The 19,092-nt window shown below is 41.6% G+C and overlaps 9 non-coding genes across 9 annotated transcripts; all 9 read right to left on the bottom strand.

The window, feature by feature from the left end:
* Nucleotides 1-265: 265 nt before the first annotated feature.
* On the bottom strand, nucleotides 266-336 carry trnap-agg (transfer RNA proline (anticodon AGG)). The gene has a single exon. It is a non-coding gene; the product is annotated as a tRNA-Pro (tRNA).
* A 2,285-nt stretch (nucleotides 337-2,621) lies between these two features.
* trnap-agg (transfer RNA proline (anticodon AGG)) lies at nucleotides 2,622-2,693 on the bottom strand. The gene has a single exon. It is a non-coding gene; the product is annotated as a tRNA-Pro (tRNA).
* A 2,286-nt stretch (nucleotides 2,694-4,979) lies between these two features.
* trnap-cgg (transfer RNA proline (anticodon CGG)) lies at nucleotides 4,980-5,051 on the bottom strand. The gene has a single exon. It is a non-coding gene; the product is annotated as a tRNA-Pro (tRNA).
* A 2,294-nt stretch (nucleotides 5,052-7,345) lies between these two features.
* On the bottom strand, nucleotides 7,346-7,417 carry trnap-agg (transfer RNA proline (anticodon AGG)). Its single transcript has one exon. It is a non-coding gene; the product is annotated as a tRNA-Pro (tRNA).
* A 2,293-nt stretch (nucleotides 7,418-9,710) lies between these two features.
* Nucleotides 9,711-9,782, bottom strand: trnap-agg (transfer RNA proline (anticodon AGG)). Its single transcript has one exon. It is a non-coding gene; the product is annotated as a tRNA-Pro (tRNA).
* A 2,294-nt stretch (nucleotides 9,783-12,076) lies between these two features.
* trnap-agg (transfer RNA proline (anticodon AGG)) lies at nucleotides 12,077-12,148 on the bottom strand. The gene has a single exon. It is a non-coding gene; the product is annotated as a tRNA-Pro (tRNA).
* Nucleotides 12,149-14,433: 2,285 nt separating this feature from the next.
* Nucleotides 14,434-14,505, bottom strand: trnap-agg (transfer RNA proline (anticodon AGG)). The gene has a single exon. It is a non-coding gene; the product is annotated as a tRNA-Pro (tRNA).
* A 1,364-nt stretch (nucleotides 14,506-15,869) lies between these two features.
* Nucleotides 15,870-15,940, bottom strand: trnap-agg (transfer RNA proline (anticodon AGG)). The gene has a single exon. It is a non-coding gene; the product is annotated as a tRNA-Pro (tRNA).
* A 1,346-nt stretch (nucleotides 15,941-17,286) lies between these two features.
* Nucleotides 17,287-17,358, bottom strand: trnap-cgg (transfer RNA proline (anticodon CGG)). Its single transcript has one exon. It is a non-coding gene; the product is annotated as a tRNA-Pro (tRNA).
* Between the last annotated feature and the right edge of the window lie 1,734 nt (nucleotides 17,359-19,092).

Here is a 19,092-nt window from a genome sequence, read left to right as displayed (position 1 = left end):
CAGGCTATGCAAAGTTGCAAAATGCTCTACTACACTTTTGCTTCCTACTTATCTTGTTAGGGGATCCCAGGTCCTTCCAAGGCCAGGGTCAAGGAAATCACAAATTGAAAGCTGAGAACAAAGTCTTCAGTTTTAATTAGAAAGAGAATATCAGCATTATTGCCAATATTCTACACACCCCATGCACCTGCTGTCATTTATCTGGATGGACTTGATTCTAAGCTGGACTTCAATGCTCAATTAGGTATCCAACATTTTACCCTTTGGGCTCGTCCGGGATTTGAACCCGGGACCTCTCGCACCCTAAGCGAGAATCATACCCTAGACCAACGAGCCACGTAAAAGTGCTTTTTAGCATTTTTCATCACGGAAATGCAGCTCCGATCTGTCATTGACTTGAAAGGCAATGGTTAAGTAGTTTGACATTGGGTCTTTCTATGGCTCCCCTGCAGATTCAGCTTTCTATTTACATTGGACAACAGAATACCTTTGACGTAAACGTTTACTAAAATTCAAACTTGAATTTTTCCGTCAAAAATGGTTTGGTTTTAGTACGTCATTTCTTATTGACTTTACATTGGCATTGTTTTCCGTGGTGGCCACACAGAATTTTCACACATTCTGTGCCACCACCACCACGTAGTGCGTTGTTAACAGTTTGTGACCATTAATTCCGTGAAATGAACAGACACACTTTAAGGTAAGGAAAGGCTTGTGGGTGGGGCTTACAATACCATGACCGCGGGACAACAATGGGATGGTTGGGTTTAGGAAACCATAAATGGTTGGGTTTAGGAAAGCAATAACGGGACTTGGGACAACAACAGTTTTGAGTTTAGGAAAATAACAACAGGATGGTTTTGGTTGGGCTTAGGAAACGTGACAGACGGGACACAATCACGCTCTACTGGAACTTCTGTTGACCCGTCAAACACCTCAACCAACCTCCATTTGCGGGTTTTTGGCCTTTCATACTTCCCTAGCTACCGTAGTGGCTCCTAATGCTACGTCATCTTCTCAGTGACATCACTTTGGCATTGTTTTTCCTTGGTGGCCACACAAAATGTTCACGCGCTTTCCGTGCCACCACCGCGTATGCAGTGTTAATAGTTTGTGCGACCATGAATTCTGTGAGACCAAGCTGCCCTAGATAAACAGCACACAGAATTTTCCCACATTCGGTACCACCACCACGTGCGTAACATTTTTTAAACAGGCCCCCTTTAACCCTCTGAGGCCGAGACACTCGCCCACGAGTAAAAAAGTACCTCTGATTCATAGTTTAATAACTTTTGAACCATACAAGCGATTTACTCACTTTCTGTTTCGTTTAAATCCTGACGTTTTCGGCTTTACGGAGTCTTTTTCCCGTCTTTCTAGCCTCTACAGGGGATTTTCTATCCAGCCTGGAACTTCAGCCTCTTTGGGCTTTAAATCCATACTGTTATAGCCAAGATTGGTCCCTTTATATCCATAATTCATCGCGTTTTGGCTCACCTCTGCCGCTGAATCGTTTGTCTAATCTCTGATCTCCCGCTCTGTGTCTGTCCTGTCTATTTTCAGGAAGTGCATGCCCATATAGGAGATAAAGGCACCCCTCTTGTATGGAAGGCCAGAGGGACCAAAATGCCTATAGACTCTATGGAAGGCCAAAGAATGCCCTATTTAGACACATATTTGCTTGTATAACATTGCTGTGGTGTAATATCATAAATATGACATTATTATGTTATTATGGCATAAGTAAATGTCATGAGAGCAAAACGTCTTGACTTTTTTGGAAAAAATGCATGTATTTTGTCAACTGTATAAGTTACAATGATTATTTCTTCACAGTGTGACTTCCAAGACATATGACAAGTGTTTTACAATGGAAAATGGCTTAGGTTTTACTTATATGTCCGTGATTTCAATACATATCTGGAAGATTCATTTTTATTTATTTATTTATCTTTAAGGCCTACAACCATTTTAACATGCAAGTGACCTCACTGCAACCCAAATATTCCAATAACCCAGTTTGTCCTAAAAAAAATGATGTTCATATCTTGACTGTAGACAACAGGGTTGATGTTTTACAAGCTTTTTTATTAAATAAATCCAGACGGAAATTAAACTGTAAAAATGGCCTCAGGGCCCAGAGTGTTAAGGTAAGGAAAGGCTTGTGGGTGGCCTTACGTTTCCATGACACGCGGACACAGGGACGGTTGGGTTTAGGAAAGCAATAACAGGACTTGGAACAAAAACTGGAAGGTTGGTTTAGGAAAAAACAACAGGATGGTTACGGTTTATGTCCTGCTCATTTGTTCCTCATATTTTTCCCAGTTCTTCTGTTTACTTCAGTTGAAGCAGGCTATGCAAAGTTGCAAAAATGCTCTACTACACTTTTGCTTCCTACTTATCTTGTTAGGGATCCCAGGTCCTTCCAAGGCCAGAGTCAAGGATCAATCACAACTTGAAAGCTGAGAACAAAGTCTTCAGTTTTAATTAGAAAGAGAATATCAGCATTATTGTCAAATATTCTACACTAACACATGCACCTGCTGTCTTTTATCTGGATGGACTTGATTCTAAGCTGGACTTCAATGCTCAATTAGGTATCAACACCATTTTACACCTTTGGGCTCGTCCGGGATTTGAACCCGGGACCTCTCGCACCCTAAGCGAGAATCATACCCCTAGACCAACGAGCCACGTCAAAACCGCTTTTTAGCAATTTTTCATCACGGAAATGCAGCTCCGATCTGTCATTGACTTGAAAGGCAATGGTTAAGTATTTGACATTGGGTCTTTCTATGGCTCCCCTGCCAGATTCAGCTTTCTAATTACATTGGACAACAGAATACCTTTGACGTAAAACGTTTTACTAAAATTCAACTTGAATTTTTCCGTCAAAAATGGTTGGGTTTAGTACGTCATTTCTTATTGACTTTACATTGTCATTGTTTTCCGTGGTGGCCACGCAGAATTTTCACACATTCTGTGCCACCACCACCACGTAGTGCGTTGTTAACAGTTTGTGACCATTAATTCCGTGAAATGAACACGACCACTTTAAGGTAAGGAAAGGCTTGTGGGTGGGCTTACAATACCATGACACGCGGGACAACAATGGGACGGTTGGGTTTAGGAAAACCATAAACGGTTGGGTTTAGGAAAGCAATAACGGGACTTGGGACAACAGGTTTGAGTTTAGGAAAATAACAACAGGATGGTTTCGGTTGGGCTTAGGAAACGTGACAGGCGGGACACAATCACGCTCTACTGGAACTTCTGTTGACCCGTCAAACACCTCAACCAACCTCAATTTGCGGGTTTTGGCCTTTCATACTTCTCGCTACCGTAGTGGCTCCTAATGCTACGTCATCTTCTCAGTGACATCACTTTGGCATTGTTTTCCTTGGTGGCCACACACAAAATTTCACGCATTCCGTGCCACCACCGCGTAATGCAGTGTTAGTAGTTTGTGCGACCATGAATTCTGTGAGACCAAGCTGCCCTAGATAAACAAGCACACAGAATTTTCCCACATTCGGTACCACCACCACGTAACATTTTTTAAACAGGCCCCCTTTAACCCTCTGAGCCCGAGACACTCGCCCACGAGTAAAAAGTACCTCTGATTCATAGTTTAATAACTTTTGAACCATACAAGCGATTTACTCACTTTCTGTTTCGTTTAAATCCTGACGTTTTCGGCTTTACGGAGGTCTTTTTCCCGTCTTTCTACCTCTACAGGGATTTTCTATCCAGCCTGGAACTTCAGCCTCTTTGGGCTTTAAATCCATACTGTTATAGCCAAGATTGGTCCACTTTATATCCATAATTCATCGCGTTTTGGCTCACCTCTGCCGCTGAATCGTTTGTCTAATCTCTGATCTCCCGCTCTGTGTCTGTCCTGTCTATTTTTCAGGAAGTGCATGCCCATATATGGGAGATAAAGGCACCCCTCTTGTATGGAAGGCCAGAGGGGACAAAAATGCCTATAGACTCTATGGAAGGCCAAATAATGCCCTATTTAGACACATATTTGCTTGTATAACATTGCTGTGGGTGTAATATCAATAAATATGACATTATTATGTTATTATTGGCATAAGTAAATGTCATGAGAGCAAAACGTCTTGACTTTTTTGGAAAAAATGCATGTATTTTGTCAACTGTATAAGTTACAATGATTATTTCTTCACAGTGTGACTTCCAAGACATATGACAAGTGTTTTACAATGGAAAATGGCTTAGGTTTTACTTATATGTCCGTGATTTCAATACATATCTGGAAGATTCATTTATTTATTTATTTATCTTTAAGGCCCTACAACCATTTTTAACATGCAAGTGACCTCACTGCAACCCAATATTCCAATAACCCAGTTTGTCCTAAAAAAATGATGTTCATATCTTGACTGTAGACAACAGGGTTGATGTTTTACAAGCTTTTTTATTAAATAAATCCAGACGGAAATTAAACTGTAAAAATGGCCTCAGGGCCCAGAGTGTTAAGGTAAGGAAAGGCTTGTGGGTGGCCTTACGTTTCCATGACACGCGGGACAACAACGGGACGGTTGGGTTTAGGAAAGCAATAACAGGACTTGGAACAAAAACTGGAAGGTTGGTTTAGGAAAAAACAACAGGATGGTTACGGTTTATGTCCTGCTCATTTGTTCCTCATATTTTTCCCAGTTCTTCTGTTTACTTCAGTTGAAGCAGGCTATGCAAAGTTGCAAAAATGCTCTACTACACTTTTGCTTCCTACTTATCTTGTTAGGGGATCCCAGGTCCTTCCAAGGCCAGAGTCAAGGATCAATCACAACTTGAAAGCTGAGAACAAAGTCTTCAGTTTTAATTAGAAAGAGAATATCAGCATTATTGCCAAATATTCTACACTAACACATGCACCTGCTGTCTTTTATCTGGATGTACTTGATTCCAAGCTGGACTTCAATGCTCAATTAGGTATCAACAACGTTTTACCCTTTGGGCTCGTCCGGGATTTGAACCCGGGACCTCTCGCACCCGAAGCGAGAATCATACCCCTAGACCAACGAGCCACGTAAAACTGCTTTTTAGCAATTTTTCATCACGGAAATGCAGCTCTGATCTGTCATTGACTTGAAAGGCAATGGTTAAGTAGTTTGACATTGGGTCTTTCTATGGCTCCCCTGCCAGATTCAGCTTTCTAATTACATTGGACAACAGAATACCTTTGACGTAAAACGTTTTACTAAAATTCAAACTTGAATTTTTCCGTCAAAAATGGTTGGGTTTAGTACGTCATTTCTTATTGACTTTACATTGTCATTGTTTTCCGTGGTGGCCACGCAGAATTTTCACACATTCTGTGCCACCACCACCACGTAGTGCGTTGTTAACAGTTTGTGACCATTAATTCCGTGAAATGAACACGACCACTTTAAGGTAAGGAAAGGCTTGTGGGTGGGCTTACAATACCATGACACGCGGGACAACAATGGGACGGTTGGGTTTAGGAAAACCATAAACGGTTGGGTTTAGGAAAGCAATAACGGGACTTGGGACAACAGGTTTGAGTTTAGGAAATAACAACAGGATGGTTTCGGTTGGGCTTAGGAAACGTGACAGGCGGGACACAATCACGCTCTACTGGAACTTCTGTTGACCCGTCAAACACCTCAACCAACCTCAATTTGCGGGTTTTTGGCCTTTCATACTTCTCGCTACCGTAGTGGCTCCTAATGCTACGTCATCTTCTCAGTGACATCACTTTGGCATTGTTTTCCTTGGTGGCCACACAAAATTTTCACGCATTCCGTGCCACCACCGCGTAATGCAGTGTTAGTAGTTTGTGCGACCATGAATTCTGTGAGACCAAGCTGCCCTAGATAAACAAGCACACAGAATTTTCCCACATTCGGTACCCACCACCACGTAACATTTTTTAAACAGGCCCCCTTTAACCCTCTGAGCCCGAGACACTCGCCCACGAGTAAAAAAGTACCTCTGATTCATAGTTTAATAACTTTTGAACCATACAAGCGATTTACTCACTTTCTGTTTCGTTTAAATCCTGACGTTTTCGGCTTTACGGAGGTCTTTTTCCCGTCTTTCTAGCCTCTACAGGGGATTTTCTATCCAGCCTGGAACTTCAGCCTCTTTGGGCTTTAAATCCATACTGTTATAGCCAAGATTGGTCCACTTTATATCCATAATTCATCGCGTTTTGGCTCACCTCTGCCGCTGAATCGTTTGTCTAATCTCTGATCTCCCGCTCTGTGTCTGTCCTGTCTATTTTTCAGGAAGTGCATGCCCATATATGGGAGATAAAGGCACCCCTCTTGTATGGAAGGCCAGAGGGGACAAAAATGCCTATAGACTCTATGGAAGGCCAAAGAATGCCCTATTTAGACACATATTTGCTTGTATAACATTGCTGTGGGTGTAATATCAATAAATATGACATTATTATGTTATTATTGGCATAAGTAAATGTCATGAGAGCAAAACGTCTTGACTTTTTTGGAAAAAATGCATGTATTTTGTCAACTGTATAAGTTACAATGATTATTTCTTCACAGTGTGACTTCCAAGACATATGACAAGTGTTTTACAATGGAAAATGGCTTAGGTTTTACTTATATGTCCGTGATTTCAATACATATCTGGAAGATTCATTTATTTATTTATTTATTTATCTTTAAGGCCCTACAACCATTTTTAACATGCAAGTGACCTCACTGCAACCCAAATATTCCAATAACCCAGTTTGTCCTAAAAAAAATGATGTTCATATCTTGACTGTAGACAACAGGGTTGATGTTTTACAAGCTTTTTTATTAAATAAATCCAGACGGAAATTAAACTGTAAAAATGGCCTCAGGGCCCAGAGTGTTAAGGTAAGGAAAGGCTTGTGGGTGGCCTTACGTTTCCATGACAGACAACAACGGGACGGTTGGGTTTAGGAAAGCAATAACAGGACTTGGAACAAAAACTGGAAGGTTGGGTTAAGGAAAAAAACAACAGGATGGTTACGGTTTATGTCCTGCTCATTTGTTCCTCATATTTTTCCCAGTTCTTCTGTTTACTTCAGTTGAAGCAGGCTATGCAAAGTTGCAAAAATGCTCTACTACACTTTTGCTTCCTACTTATCTTGTTAGGGGATCCCAGGTCCTTCCAAGGCCAGAGTCAAGGATCAATCACAACTTGAAAGCTGAGAACAAAGTCTTCAGTTTTAATTAGAAAGAGAATATCAGCATTATTGTCAAATATTCTACACTAACACATGCACCTGCTGTCTTTTATCTGGATGGACTTGATTCTAAGCTGGACTTCAATGCTCAATTAGGTATCAACACCATTTTACACCTTTGGGCTCGTCCGGGATTTGAACCCGGGACCTCTCGCACCCTAAGCGAGAATCATACCCCTAGACCAACGAGCCACGTCAAACCGCTTTTTAGCAATTTTTCATCACGGAAATGCAGCTCCGATCTGTCATTGACTTGAAAGGCAATGGTTAAGTAGTTTGACATTGGGTCTTTCTATGGCTCCCCTGCCAGATTCAGCTTTCTAATTACATTGGACAACAGAATACCTTTGACGTAAAACGTTTTACTAAAATTCAAACTTGAATTTTTCCGTCAAAAATGGTTGGGTTTAGTACGTCATTTCTTATTGACTTTACATTGTCATTGTTTTCCGTGGTGGCCACGCAGAATTTTCACACATTCTGTGCCACCACCACCACGTAGTGCGTTGTTAACAGTTTGTGACCATTAATTCCGTGAAATGAACACGACCACTTTAAGGTAAGGAAAGGCTTGTGGGTGGGCTTACAATACCATGACACGCGGGACAACAATGGGACGGTTGGGTTTAGGAAAACCATAAACGGTTGGGTTTAGGAAAGCAATAACGGGACTTGGGACAACAGGTTTGAGTTTAGGAAAATAACAACAGGATGGTTTCGGTTGGGCTTAGGAAACGTGACAGGCGGGACACAATCACGCTCTACTGGAACTTCTGTTGACCCGTCAAACACCTCAACCAACCTCAATTTGCGGGTTTTTGGCCTTTCATACTTCTCGCTACCGTAGTGGCTCCTAATGCTACGTCATCTTCTCAGTGACATCACTTTGGCATTGTTTTCCTTGGTGGCCACACAAAATTTTCACGCATTCCGTGCCACCACCGCGTAATGCAGTGTTAGTAGTTTGTGCGACCATGAATTCTGTGAGACCAAGCTGCCCTAGATAAACAAGCACACAGAATTTTCCCACATTCGGTACCACCACCACGTAACATTTTTTAAACAGGCCCCCTTTAACCCTCTGAGCCCGAGACACTCGCCCACGAGTAAAAAAGTACCTCTGATTCATAGTTTAATAACTTTTGAACCATACAAGCGATTTACTCACTTTCTGTTTCGTTTAAATCCTGACGTTTTCGGCTTTACGGAGGTCTTTTCCCGTCTTTCTAGCCTCTACAGGGGATTTTCTATCCAGCCTGGAACTTCAGCCTCTTTGGGCTTTAAATCCATACTGTTATATCCAAGATTGGTCCACTTTATATCCATAATTCATCGCGTTTTGGCTCATTTCTGCCGCTGAATCGTTTGTCTAATCTCTGATCTCCCGCTCTGTGTCTGTCCTGTCTATTTTTCAGGAAGTGCATGCCCATATATGGGAGATAAAGGCACCCCTCTTGTATGGAAGGCCAGAGGGGACAAAAATGCCTATAGACTCTATGGAAGGCCAAATAATGCCCTATTTAGACACATATTTGCTTGTATAACATTGCTGTGGGTGTAATATCAATAAATATGACATTATTATGTTATTATTGGCATAAGTAAATGTCATGAGAGCAAAACGTCTTGACTTTTTTGGAAAAAATGCATGTATTTTGTCAACTGTATAAGTTACAATGATTATTTCTTCACAGTGTGACTTCCAAGACATATGACAAGTGTTTTACAATGGAAAATGGCTTAGGTTTTACTTATATGTCCGTGATTTCAATACATATCTGGAAGATTCATTTATTTATTTATTTATCTTTAAGGCCCTACAACCATTTTTAACATGCAAGTGACCTCACTGCAACCCAAATATTCCAATAACCCAGTTTGTCCTAAAAAAATGATGTTCATATCTTGACTGTAGACAACAGGGTTGATGTTTTACAAGCTTTTTTATTAAATAAATCCAGACGGAAATTAAACTGTAAAAATGGCCTCAGGGCCCAGAGTGTTAAGGTAAGGAAAGGCTTGTGGGTGGCCTTACGTTTCCATGACACGCGGGACAACAACGGGACGGTTGGGTTTAGGAAAGCAATAACAGGACTTGGAACAAAAACTGGAAGGTTGGGTTTAGGAAAAAAACAACAGGATGGTTACGGTTTATGTCCTGCTCATTTGTTCCTCATATTTTTCCCAGTTCTTCTGTTTACTGCAGTTGAAGCAGGCTATGCAAAGTTGCAAAAATGCTCTACTACACTTTTGCTTCCTACTTATCTTGTTAGGGGATCCCAGGTCCTTCCAAGGCCAGAGTCAAGGATCAATCACAACTTGAAAGCTGAGAACAAAGTCTTCAGTTTTAATTAGAAAGAGAATATCAGCATTATTGTCAAATATTCTACACTAACACATGCACCTGCTGTCTTTTATCTGGATGGACTTGATTCTAAGCTGGACTTCAATGCTCAATTAGGTATCAACACCATTTTACACCTTTGGGCTCGTCCGGGATTTGAACCCGGGACCTCTCGCACCCTAAGCGAGAATCATACCCCTAGACCAACGAGCCACGTCAAACCACTTTTTAGCAATTTTTCATCACGGAAATGCAGCTCCGATCTGTCATTGACTTGAAAGGCAATGGTTAAGTAGTTTGACATTGGGTCTTTCTATGGCTCCCCTGCCCGATTCAGCTTTCTAATTACATTGGACAACAGAATACCTTTGACGTAAAACGTTTTACTAAAATTCAAACTTGAATTTTTCCGTCAAAAATGGTTGGGTTTAGTACGTCATTTCTTATTGACTTTACATTGTCATTGTTTTCCGTGGTGGCCACACAGAATTTTCACACATTCTGTGCCACCACCACCACGTAGTGCGTTGTTAACAGTTTGTGACCATTAATTCCGTGAAATGAACACGACCACTTTAAGGTAAGGAAAGGCTTGTGGGTGGGCTTACAATACCATGACACGCGGGACAACAATGGGACGGTTGGGTTTAGGAAAACCATAAACGGTTGGGTTTAGGAAAGCAATAACGGGACTTGGGACAACAACAGGTTTGAGTTTAGGAAAATAACAACAGGATGGTTTCGGTTGGGCTTAGGAAACGTGACAGGCGGGACACAATCACGCTCTACTGGAACTTCTGTTGACCCGTCAAACACCTCAACCAACCTCAATTTGCGGGTTTTTGGCCTTTCATACTTCTCGCTACCGTAGTGGCTCCTAATGCTACGTCATCTTCTCAGTGACATCACTTTGGCATTGTTTTCCTTGGTGGCCACACAAAATTTTCACGCATTCCGTGCCACCACCGCGTAATGCAGTGTTAGTAGTTTGTGCGACCATGAATTCTGTGAGACCAAGCTGCCCTAGATAAACAAGCACACAGAATTTTCCCACATTCGGTACCACCACCACGTAACATTTTTTAAACTGGCCCCCTTTAACCCTCTGAGCCCGAGACACTCGCCCACGAGTAAAAAAGTACCTCTGATTCATAGTTTAATAACTTTTGAACCATACAAGCGATTTACTCACTTTCTGTTTCGTTTAAATCCTGACGTTTTCGGCTTTACGGAGGTCTTTTTCCCGTCTTTCTAACCTCTACAGGGGATTTTCTATCCAGCCTGGAACTTCAGCCTCTTTGGGCTTTAAATCCATACTGTTATAGCCAAGATTGGTCCACTTTATATCCATAATTCATCGCGTTTTGGCTCACCTCTGCCGCTGAATCGTTTGTCTAATCTCTGATCTCCCGCTCTGTGTCTGTCCTGTCTATTTTTCAGGAAGTGCATGCCCATATATGGGAGATAAAGGCACCCCTCTTGTATGGAAGGCCAGAGGGGACAAAAATGCCTATAGACTCTATGGAAGGCCAAATAATGCCCTATTTAGACACATATTTGCTTGTATAACATTGCTGTGGGTGTAATATCAATAAAATATGACATTATTATATTATTATTGGCATAAGTAAATGTCATGAGAGCAAAACGTCTTGACTTTTTTGGAAAAAATGCATGTATTTTGTCAACTGTATAAGTTACAATGATTATTTCTTCACAGTGTGACTTCCAAGACATATGACAAGTGTTTTACAATGGAAAATGGCTTAGGTTTTACTTATATGTCCGTGATTTCAATACATATCTGGAAGATTCATTTATTTATTTATTTATCTTTAAGGCCCTACAACCATTTTTAACATGCAAGTGACCTCACTGCAACCCAAATATTCCAATAACCCAGTTTGTCCTAAAAAAAATGATGTTCATATCTTGACTGTAGACAACAGGGTTGATGTTTTACAAGCTTTTTTATTAAATAAATCCAGACGGAAATTAAACTGTAAAAATGGCCTCAGGGCCCAGAGTGTTAAGGTAAGGAAAGGCTTGTGGGTGGCCTTACGTTTCCATGACACGCGGGACAACAACGGGACGGTTGGGTTTAGGAAAGCAATAACAGGACTTGGAACAAAAACTGGAAGGTTGGGTTAGGAAAAAACAACAGGATGGTTACGGTTTATGTCCTGCTCATTTGTTCCTCATATTTTTCCCAGTTCTTCTGTTTACTCAGTTGAAGCAGGCTATGCAAAGTTGCAAAAATGCTCTACTACACTTTTGCTTCCTACTTATCTTGTTAGGGGATCCCAGGTCCTTCCAAGGCCAGGTCAAGGATCAATCACAAATTGAAAGCTGAGAACAAAGTCTTCAGTTTTAATTAGAAAGAGAATATCAGCATTATTGTCAAATATTCTACACTAACACATGCACCTGCTGTCTTTTATCTGGATGGACTTGATTCTAAGCTGGACTTCAATGCTCAATTAGGTATCAACACCATTTTACCCTTTGGGCTCGTCCGGGATTTGAACCCGGGACCTCTCGCACCCTAAGCGAGAATCATACCCCTAGACCAACGAGCCACGTAAAACTGCTTTTTAGCAATTTGTCATCACGGAAATGCAGCTCCAATCTGTCATTGACTTGAAAGGCAATGGTTAAGTAGTTTGACATTGGGTCTTTCTATGGCTCCCCTGCCAGATTCAGCTTTCTAATTACATTGGACAACAGAATACTTTTGACGCAAAACCTTTTACTAAAATTCAAACTTGAAATTTTCCGTCAAAAATGGTTGGGTTTAGTACGTCATTTCTTATTGACTTTACATTGGCATTGTTTTCCGTGGTGGCCACACAGAATTTTCACACATTCTGTGCCACCACCACCACGTAGTGCGTTGTTAACAGTTTGTGACCATTAATTCCGTGAAATGAACACGACCACTTTAAGGTAAGGAAAGGCTTGTGGGTGGGCTTACAATACCATGACACGCGGGACAACAATGGGACGGTTGGGTTTAGGAAAACCATAAATGGTTGGGTTTAGGAAAGCAATAACGGGACTTGGGACAACAGGTTTGAGTTTAGGAAAATAACAACAGGATGGTTTGGTTGGGCTTAGGAAACGTGACAGACGGGACACAATCACGCTCTACTGGAACTTCTGTTGACCCGTCAAACACCTCAACCAACCTCCCTTTGCGGGTTTTTGGCCTTTCATACTTCCGCTACCGTAGTGGCTCCTAATGCTACGTCATCTTCTCAGTGACATCACTTTGGCATTGTTTTCCTTGGTGGCCACACAAAATTTTCACGCATTCCGTGCCACCACCGCGTAATGCAGTGTTAGTAGTTTGTGCGACCATGAATTCTGTGAGACCAAGCTGCCCTAGATAAACAAGCACACAGAATTTTCCCACATTCGGTACCACCACCACCGTAACATTTTTACACAGGCCCCCTTTAACCCTCTGAGGCCGAGACACTCGCCCACGAGTAAAAAAGTACCTCTGATTCATAGTTTAATAACTTTTGAACCATACAAGCGATTTACTCACTTTCTGTTTCGTTTAAATCCTGACGTTTTCGGCTTTACGGAGGTCTTTTTCCCGTCTTTCTAGCCTCTACAGGGGATTTTCTATCCAGCCTGGAACTTCAGCCTCTTGGGCTTTAAATCCATACTGTTATAGCCAAGATTGGTCCACTTTATATCCATAATTCATCGCGTTTTGGCTCACCTCTGCCGCTGAATCGTTTGTCTAATCTCTGATCTCCCGCTCTGTGTCTGTCCTGTCTATTTTTCAGGAAGTGCATGCCCATATATGGGAGATAAAGGCACCCCTCTTGTATGGAAGGCCAGAGGGGACAAAAATGCCTATAGACTCTATGGAAGGCCAAAGAATGCCCTATTTAGACACATATTTGCTTGTATAACATTGCTGTGGGTGTAATATCAATAAATATGACATTATTATGTTATTATTGGCATAAGTAAATGTCATGAGAGCAAAACGTCTTGACTTTTTTGGAAAAATGCATGTATTTTGTCAACTGTATAAGTTACAATGATTATTTCTTCACAGTGTGACTTCCAAGACATATGACAAGTGTTTTACAATGGAAAATGGCTTAGGTTTTACTTATATGTCCGTGATTTCAATACATATCTGGAAGATTCATTTATTTATTTATTTTTATTTAAGGCCCTACAACCATTTTTAACATGCAAGTGACCTCACTGCAACCCAAATATTCCAATAACCCAGTTTGTCCTAAAAAAAATGATGTTCATATCTTGACTGTAGACAACAGGTTGATGTTTTACAAGCTTTTTTATTAAATAAATCCAGACGGAAATTAAACTGTAAAAATGGCCTCAGGGCCCAGAGTGTTAGGTAAGGAAAGGCTTGTGGGTGGCCTTACGTTTCCATGACACGCGGGACAACAACGGGACGGTTGGGTTTAGGAAAGCAATAACAGGACTTGGAACAAAAACTGGAAGGTGGGTTAAGGAAAAAAAAAACAGGATGGTTACGGTTTATGTCCTGCTCATTTGTTCCTCATATTTTTCCCAGTTCTTCTGTTTACTTCAGTTGAAGCAGGCTATGCAAAGTTGCAAAAATGCTCTACTACACTTTTGCTTCCTACTTATCTTGTTAGGGATCCCAGGTCCTTCCAAGGCCAGAGTCAAGGATCAATCACAACTTGAAAGCTGAGAACAAAGTCTTCAGTTTTAATTAGAAAGAGAATATCAGCATTATTGTCAAATATTCTACACTAACACATGCACCTGCTGTCTTTTATGGATGGACTTGATTCTAAGCTGGACTTCAATGCTCAATTAGGTATCAACACCATTTTACACCTTTGGGCTCGTCCGGGATTTGAACCCGGGACCTCTCGCACCCTAAGCGAGAATCATACCCCTAGACCAACGAGCCACGTCAAACCGCTTTTTAGCAATTTTTCATCACGGAAATGCAGCTCCGATCTGTCATTGACTTGAAAGGCAATGGTTAAGTAGTTTGACATTGGGTCTTTCTATGGCTCCCCTGCCAGATTCAGCTTTCTAATTACATTGGACAACAGAATACCTTTGACGTAAAACGTTTTACTAAAATTCAAACTTGAATTTTTCGTCAAAAATGGTTGGGTTTAGTACGTCATTTCTTATTGACTTTACATTGTCATTGTTTTCCGTGGTGGCCACGCAGAATTTTCACACATTCTGTGCCACCACCACCACGTAGTGCGTTGTTAACAGTTTGTGACCATTAATTCCGTGAAATGAACACGACCACTTTAAGGTAAGGAAAGGCTTGTGGGTGGGCTTACAATACCATGACACGCGGGACAACAATGGGACGGTTGGGTTTAGGAAAACCATAAACGGTTGGGTTTAGGAAAGCAATAACGGGACTGGGACAACAACAGGTTTGAGTTTAGGAAAATAACAACAGGATGGTTTTGGTTGGGCTTAGGAAACGTGACAGACGGGACACGATCACGCTCTACTGGATCTTCTGTTGACCCGTCAAACACCTCAACCAACCTCCCTTTGCGGTTTTTTGGCCTTTCATACTTCTCACTACCGTAGTGGCTCCTAATGCTACGTCATCTTCTCAGTGACATCACTTTGGCATTGTTTTCCGTGGTGGCCACACAAAATTTTCACGCATTCCGTGCCACCAGCGCGTAATGCGTGTTAATAGTTTGTGCGACCAGGAATTCTGTAAGACCAAGCTTCCCTAGATCAACAAGCTCACAGAATTTCCCACATTTGGTACCACCACCACGTTGTGCGGTGTTAACATTTTTACACAGGCCCCTTTAAGGTAAGGAAAGGCTTGTGGGTGGCCTTACTTCCATGACACGCGGACAACAACGGGACGGTTGGGTTTAGGAAAGCAATAACAGGACTTGGAACAAAAACTGGAAGGTTGGGTTAGGAAAAAACAACAGGATGGTTACGGTTTATGTCCTGCTCATTGTTCCTCATATTTTTCCCAGTTCTTCTGTTTACTTCAGTTGAAGCAGGCTATGCAAAGTTGCAAAAATGCTCTACTACACTTTTGCTTCCTACTTATCTTGTTAGGGGATCCCAGGTCCTTCCAAGGCCAGAGTCAAGGATCAATCACAACTTGAAAGCTGAGAACAAAGTCTTCAGTTTTAATTAGAAAGAGAATATCAGCATTATTGTCAATATTCTACACTAACACATGCACCTGCTGTCTTTTATCTGGATGGACTTGATTCTAAGCTGGACTTCAATGCTCAATAGGTATCAACACCATTTTACACCTTTGGGCTCGTCCGGGATTTGAACCCGGGACCTCTCGCACCCTAAGCGAGAATCATACCCTAGACCAACGAGCCACGTCAAACCGCTTTTTAGCAATTTTTCATCACGGAAATGCAGCTCCGATCTGTCATGACTTGAAAGGCAATGGTTAAGTAGTTTGACATTGGGTCTTTCTATGGCTCCCCTGCCAGATTCAGCTTTCTAATTACATTGACAACAGAATACCTTTGACGTAAAACGTTTACAAAATTCAAACTTGAATTTTTTCGTCAAAAATGGTTGGGTTAGTACGTCATTTCTTATTGACTTTACATTGTCATTGTTTTCCGTGGTGGCCACGCAGAATTTTCACACATTCTGTGCCACCACCACCACGTAGTGCGTTGTTAACAGTTTGTGACCATTAATTCCGTGAAATGAACACGACCACTTTAAGGTAAGGAAAGGCTTGTGGGTGGGCTTACAATACCATGACACGGGGACAACAATGGGACGGTTGGGTTTAGGAAAACCATAAACGGTTGGGTTTAGGAAGCAATAACGGGACTTGGACAACACAGGTTTGAGTTTAGAAAATACAAAGGATGGTTTTTGGTTGGGCTTAGGAAACGTGACAGACGGGACACGATCAGCTCTACTGGATCTTCTGTTGACCCGTCAAACACCTCAACCACCCTCCCTTTTTTTTTGCCTTTCTACTTCTCACTACCGTAGTGGCTCCTAAGCTACGTCATCTCTCATGACATCACTTTGCATTGTTTTCCGTGGTGGCCACACAAAATTTTCACGCATTCCGTGCCACCAGCGCGTAATGCGGTGTTAATAGTTTGTGCGCCAGGCATTCTGTAAGACCAAGCTTCCTCGATCAACAAGCTCACAGAATTTTCCAACATTTGGTACCACCACCACGTTGTGCGGTGTTAACATTTTTACACAGGCCCCCTTTAAGGTAAGGAAAGGCTTGTGGGTGGCCTTACTTTTCCATGACACGCGGGACAACAACGGGACGGTTGGGTTTAGGAAAGCAATAACAGGACTTGGAACAAAAACTGGAAGGTTGGGTTAAGGAAAAAGACAACAGGATGGTTACGGTTTATGTCCTGCTCATTTGTTCCTCATATTTTTCCCAGTTCTTCTGTTTACTTCAGTTGAAGCAGGCTATGCAAAGTTGCAAAAATGCTCTACTACACTTTTGCTTCCTACTTATCTTGTTAGGGGATCCCAGGTCCTTCCAAGGCCAGAGTCAAGGATTAATCACAAATTGAAAGCTGAGAACAAAGTCTTCAGTTTTAATTAGAAAGAGAATATCAGCATTATTGCCAAATATTCTACATAAACACATGCTGTCTTTTATCTGGATGTACTTGATTCCAAGCTGGACTTCAATGCTCAATTAGGTATCAACAACGTTTTACCCTTTGGGCTCGTCCGGGATTTGAACCCGGGACCTCTCGCACCCGAAGCGAGAATCATACCCCTAGACCAACGAGCCACGTAAAACTGCTTTTTAGCAATTTTTCATCACGGAAATGCAGCTCTGATCTGTCATTGACTTGAAAGGCAATGGTTAAGTAGTTTGACATTGGGTCTTTCTATGGCTCCCCTGCCAGATTCAGCTTTCTAATTACATTGGACAACAGAATACCTTTGACGTAAAACGTTTTACTAAAATTCAAACTTGAATTTTTCCGTCAAAAATGGTTGGGTTTAGTACGTCATTTCTTATTGACTTTACATTGTCATTGTTTTCCGTGGTGGCCACGCAGAATTTTCACACATTCTGTGCCCCCACCACCACGTAGTGCGTTGTTAACAGTTTGTGACCATTAATTCCGTGAAATGAACACGACCACTTTAAGGTAAGGAAAGGCTTGTGGGGGGCTTACAATACCATGACACGCGGGACAACAATGGGACGGTTGGGTTTAGGAAAACCATAAACGGTTGGGTTTAGGAAAGCAATAACGGGACTTGGGACAACAGGTTTGAGTTTAGGAAAATAACAACAGGATGGTTTCGGTTGGGCTTAGGAAACGTGACAGGCGGGACACAATCACGCTCTACTGGAACTTCTGTTGACCCGTCAAACACCTCAACCAACCTCAATTTGCGGGTTTTTGGCCTTTCATACTTCTCGCTACCGTAGTGGCTCCTAATGCTACGTCATCTTCTCAGTGACATCACTTTGGCATTGTTTTCCTTGGTGGCCACACAAAATTTCACGCATTCCGTGCCACCACCGCGTAATGCAGTGTTAGTAGTTTGTGCGACCATGAATTCTGTGAGACCAAGCTGCCCTAGATAAACAAGCACACAGAATTTTCCCACATTCGGTACCACCACCACGTAACATTTTTTAAACAGGCCCCCTTTAACCCTCTGAGCCCGAGACACTCGCCACGAGTAAAAAGTACCTCTGATTCATAGTTTAATAACTTTTGAACCATACAAGCGATTTACTCACTTTCTGTTTCGTTTAAATCCTGACGTTTTCGGCTTACGAGGTCTTTTTCCCGTCTTTCTAGCCTTTACAGGGGATTTTCTATCCAGCCTGGAACTTCAGCCTCTTTGGGCTTTAAATCCATACTGTTATAGCCAAGATTGGTCCACTTTATATCCATAATTCATCGCGTTTTGGCTCACCTCTGCCGCTGAATCGTTGGTCTAATCTCTGATCTCCCGCTCTGTGTCTGTCCTGTCTATTTTTCAGGAAGTGCATGCCATATATGGGAGATAAAGGCACCCCTCTTGTATGGAAGGCCAGAGGGACAAAAATGCCTATAGACTCTATGGAAGGCCAAATAATGCCCTATTTAGACACATATTTGCTTGTATAACAGTGCTGTGGGTGTAATATCAATAAATATGACATTATTATGTTATTATTGGCATAAGTAATGTCATGAGAGCAAAACGTCTTGACTTTTTTGGAAAAAATGCATGTATTTTGTCAACTGTATAAGTTACAATGATTATTTCTTCACAGTGTGACTCCCAATACATATGACAAGTGTTTTACAATGGAAAATGGCTTAGGTTTTACTTATATGTCTGTGATTTCAATACATATCTGGAAGATTCATTTTTATTATTTATTTATTTATCTTTAAGGCCCTACAACCATTTTTACATGCAAGTGACCTCACTGCAACCCAAATATCCAATAACCCAGTTTGTCCTAAAAAAAATGATGTTCATATCTTGACTGTAGACAACAGGGTTGATG

The sequence above is a fragment of the Etheostoma spectabile genome, unplaced genomic scaffold (assembly GCF_008692095.1).
Source record: "Etheostoma spectabile isolate EspeVRDwgs_2016 unplaced genomic scaffold, UIUC_Espe_1.0 scaffold00018908, whole genome shotgun sequence".
Lineage (NCBI taxonomy): Eukaryota > Metazoa > Chordata > Actinopteri > Perciformes > Percidae > Etheostoma > Etheostoma spectabile.
The sequence above is the reverse complement of the archived record's forward strand: the minus strand, read 5'-3'. Positions and strand labels throughout refer to the sequence as shown.